Genomic DNA, 5,166 nt, shown 5'->3' with positions numbered 1-5,166 from the left:
CTCTCTCGCTCGCGCTCTCTCTGTCGCTCTTGCTCTCGCTCCCGCTCTCTCGCTCTCGCTCTCTCGCGCGCTCTCTCTCTCTCTCTCTCTCTCTCTCTCTCTCGCTCTTTCTCTCTTTCTCTCTCTCTCTTTCTCTCGCTCGTGCTCTCTCTCTCGCTCTTGCTCTCGCTCTCTTTCATTCTCTCTAGCTTTTTCTTTACGTCCTCCCCCTCTCTCTTTCTCCGTGTGCGCGCCTGGATACAACACTTACAGTAGAAGCAGCCGTTTGGAGTGTGGGTGGTGGGGACTCTCTCTCCCCTGCCCCATCTCACCCCTCCCCCTCCCCCTCCGTCGCTCCGTCTCCTCCCTCTACCGCTCAGGGGCATTTATGTTGATTGCTCGCCTACTATGCGTAATGTCAACACTCGGCTGGGTTATAGCTGTAGTGGGAGAGTGAAGTGTGGTGGCGAGCTGTGCGCGTGGGGGTGCCCAGGGCGCGGATTAGCTAGAGGTTGACCCGTAACGCTGTTAGCACGCTACGCGCCCCACTAACTCTCATCATCTATATACTCCGCGATACGCTGCAGAGACGCGCTACCATGGTAACGGGCACAAGCATGCTGCGATACGCGCTGCTATCGTAACGGTTACAAGCATGCTGTGATAGGCGCTACCATAGCAACGGTTAGCGATACGCGCTGCCATGGTAACGGTTACAAGGATGCTGTGATACGCGCTGCCATGGTAACGGTTACAAGGATGCTGTGATACGCGCTGCCATGGTAACGGTTACAAGGATGCTGTGATATGCGCTGCTATGGTAACAGTGAGGATGATGCTGTAAGATGCACAGCCATGGTAACGTTCACAAGCATGCTGCGAGGGTCGCTGCCATGGTAACGGTGACGCAGGTAAAAGTTTAAAAGCTTTTGCTGGGCATCGACTGCAATGGCGACTAATAATCACGGTTATGCCGCCCCCTGGTGGCGGAGCATTGCGACAACGAGGCGTGGTCGACGCAGCGCCGCTAGGATAACATTATATGTAATTTTTGCGGAGTTGGCTGTCGCTGTACGCTGCCGCTGTTATTTCTGTGGGGTCGGCGGGCGCAACAACAACAACAACAACGTTGACAGCAATCACTCGCGAAGTAAGGATAAATATTTGATTTCCTTCGCTTCCTTTATTAACGGCGCCGCGAATGATCGTGCAGTACGGATATGTNATGTACATTTACTCAAAAGTGCCTCAAATACCACCCCTGCGATCTACATTTTCAAAATTTTACATAGCAACCTGAGAAACATCGGGCTCGTTCATTGCTAACACTACTCTAGCGTTAAATTGATGGCATTTACGTTCATCCGTACGTAGGCATAGCACGTACATCCGAGGCTTACGTTTCGAATCCAGGATCGAGCGTATGGCGAAGGGAATTTCCGTTTTTCACCAATGGTTCTTGCGAGTAGGTAAAATATAACAAATCCTTCTTTCTGTGTAGACAGCAAGCAGACACCTCTCTCTCTCTCNCGGATGGATGGATGGTATGCTCCGGATGATGGAAGTGGGCTTATGGATGGAATGGATGGATGGCATGGAATGGATGATGGCATGGTTATGGTATGGTATGGAATGGATGCGATGGGCATGCGATGGATGGTCATGCCGCATGCGATGGCTGGTATGGATGGATGGATGGATGGGATGGACATGGATGGCATGGTCTATGGATGGATGGATGGATGGATGGCATGGCATTGTATGGATAGCGATGGATGGATGGATGGCATAGGATGGAATGATGCGAATGCGATGGCATGGATGATGGATGGATGGATGGATGGATGGATGGATGGATGGATGATGGATTGGATGCGCATGCGATTGGATGGATGGATGGCATGATGGCATGATGGCATGGATGGATGGCAGGATGGCATGGATGGATGCATGCCGATGATGGATGGACTGGGATGAATGGCATAGAATGGATGAACTGGCATGCATGGCATAGTGAATGATATTGGATGGATGGATGGATGGATGGATGATGGATGGATGGAAGGATGGATGGATGGCATGGCATGGATGGATGGATGGCATGGATGGATGATGCGATGATGGATGGATGGCATGGATCGGATGGATGGAGGATGGTATGGTATGGATGGGGCCATGGATGGATGGCTTTGATGCGATGGCATGATGGCTGCAAGGATGGATGATGCTGCAAGAGATGATGGCGTGCACGGAGGATGGACGGATGGATGGTCATGCATGCGATGAATGAATTGGATGGATGGATGGTATGATGATGCGATGGATGGTATTGCAGGGATGGATGGATCGCTGCAAGGGCATGGATGGATCACTGCTAAGCGATAGATGGAAATGCATGATGCCATGGATGGAATGGCGTGCAATTAGATAGATGAATGGCATAAGATGAATGGATGGATGATAAATGGATAGATAGATAGATAGATAGATGGATAGATGCCATGAATGGATGGATGGTCCGGATAGATGGAATGGCATGAATGCATGCATGCTATGGATGGAATTGGATGCCCTGGGTATGGAATGATTGCGATGGATGGATGCGATGCGATGGCATGAATGGCGAGCTATGGATGATGCGATGCGACGAACGCGACGCGACGGACGGACGGACGGACGGCATAGGACTGCGATGGCATGGATGGATGCGGCTGCGAGGAGGGATGTCATGCGTTGCGATGGATGAAAGCGCTGCGCTGTGCGGTGGGATTGAATGGCCTTGGAAAGATGGATGGATGGCTCAAGCATGACTGGTTCATGCGATGGATGGATGGATTGGCATGGATCGCATTGGATGAATGCGATGGATGCATGGATGGATGAATGGCGATGGATGGATGGCATGGCATGCATGGGATGGACTGGATGGATGGATGCCATGGATGCGCATGGAAGGATGCATAGGATGGATGCATGGATGGATGAATTTGGATGGATGGATGTGATGGCATGGATGATGCATGCGATGGCATGGATGGATGGATGGATGCATGGGATGGATGGAATGGATGCGATCAGATAGATAGATAGAGTAGAAAGATAGCATAGATAGGATAGATAGATAGATAGATGATAGTATGATAGCATAGGATGATGAAATTGGCAATGGTGCGAAAGATGGATGGATGGCTGCAGGATGAATGGATGACATGCATGGATGCGATGGGCGGGCGGGGATGGATGCATGAACTGGCATGGATGGCATGGATGGTATGGTGGGGGGTCGATGCCGCTGGGATGAGAATGGATGGATGGTCCGGATAGATGGATGGATAGATGGATAGATAGATGGATGTATGGATGAATGGATGGATGGATGGATGAATAGATAGATGGATGGAGGGATAGATACATGGATACATGGATGGATGGATACATGGATGGATGGATGGATGGATCGATGGAAGAACGGATGCACTGACGGATTGACGGATAGACAGACATACAGACAGGTAGGCAGACTGACAGACAGATAGTCTGTGTTGATAACTGTTGTTTCATCTTCGTACCGACGAGAGCTGTGGTGATTCCCACAAGCATTCCTATCAACCCGATGATCTGCGACTCCCCGAACACTTAAATTTTTCATTTTAATCTCAAAATTGATATAAATTCATTTTTTTGGAAATAAAACTATTTTATATTATGTGGTCGTTCTCAATTGTGTGAATAAAACATTTCTGAATTATGACTATGGTTGTTTGCTTTCTGGAAGAAATTTGACCAAAAATAATGACCATTATTTTGTGAATAATTGAAATTTTGACATCAAAATCGACATAAATTCATTTTTTCAGAAATGAATCTTTTTATAGTAGTTTGTTTTGTTAATAGATGTGTTTATTATTCTATTGCGGTCATTTTGATACCTCATTTGTTTAATTTGATCGAAAAATAACGATTTTATGATTTTTGGTAAATTTCACTATGGCGGTCATCTTGATGACGTCATAACCGGAAGTTCGTCCCAACTTACGCAATGTTAACATTTATTTTCGTGATCAGGGCGTCATGGGGCTTCAGAAAAATATTGGTTCGGAGGTTTGTGGGGGGGGTGCACGGTAGACCCTCCTAGCTCCCGGCCTATTAGTGTTCTATTGTCTATGACGGAACGCGAATTGTATTCAGCGTGTAGCGTTTCCGGCGTGCTAAAAATAAATGTGTGCTCACGGCGAGCTAGCAGCTGATTTTAGTTGATTTTAGTTAGTGTGTTGCCATCGTGTTCCTGATGATAAGGAAGCGAAACAAGTGCTGTTACTGTGCTTACCTAATATCCACAACAGCCCCCAGCGTCATGTAGTTACAACCTGGTGCTGCCGCCGCATATCAACATGAGCCGAATACATGAGAACGTTTGGGAAAACTGTTTGAAACCGTGTCGTATTCAAAGAACTTTTTTTGAAGAACATACAATTTTCAGGTAAATTGGTGGTGTCATATGATTAAGGGAGAATCATAAACGAAAACAAGGTAAAGTTTGAATATATTTATTCACATATTGCTAAAATATTTACAAGTTGAAAACTATGCAAAACGCTGTTAAAACGGTGTCATACTCTCATTCTCTATTATGCACTCTTGATATATATATATAATCTAGTTGTCATGTGGCCAGAGCTCTGGAGCGCGTGGACATCATAGGTTTCACATGCCCTGACATGCTTGACGTTCTGACATTTCAAACACGTGATGGTTGTCATTACTTATAAACTTACAGCGGGCCATAAATACGCCGATATAACAACGTAGTAATAAGTTACTCTCCGTGTGTACGAGCGTACGCTAGAGCTGCCGCAAGCGTGTACGTGCAAAAAAGCACACGTCCACGTACGCACGTCCGCGCACGCACGCACGCACACACGCACGCAGGTGTGTGTGTGTGTGTGTGTGTGTGTGTGTGTGCGTTTGTGCGTTTGTGTGTGTGTGTGTGTGTGTGTCTGTGTGTGTGTGTGTGTTGTGTGTGTGTGTGTGTGTGTGTGTGTGTGTGTGTGTGTGTGTGTGTGTGTGTGTACGTACGCGTGCGTGCAGTTAAGTCTCTTCTCCTCCTCATCCCCCTCCTCGTCCTCTCCTCCTCATCCCCCTCCTCGTCCTCTCCTCCTCATCCCCCTCCTCGTCCTCTCCTCCTCA

The sequence above is a fragment of the Priapulus caudatus genome, unplaced genomic scaffold (genome assembly GCF_000485595.1).
Source record: "Priapulus caudatus unplaced genomic scaffold, Priapulus_caudatus-5.0.1 Scaffold207, whole genome shotgun sequence".
NCBI classification, from domain to species: domain Eukaryota; kingdom Metazoa; phylum Priapulida; class Priapulimorpha; order Priapulimorphida; family Priapulidae; genus Priapulus; species Priapulus caudatus.
Note: the sequence above shows the minus strand (reverse complement) of the source record.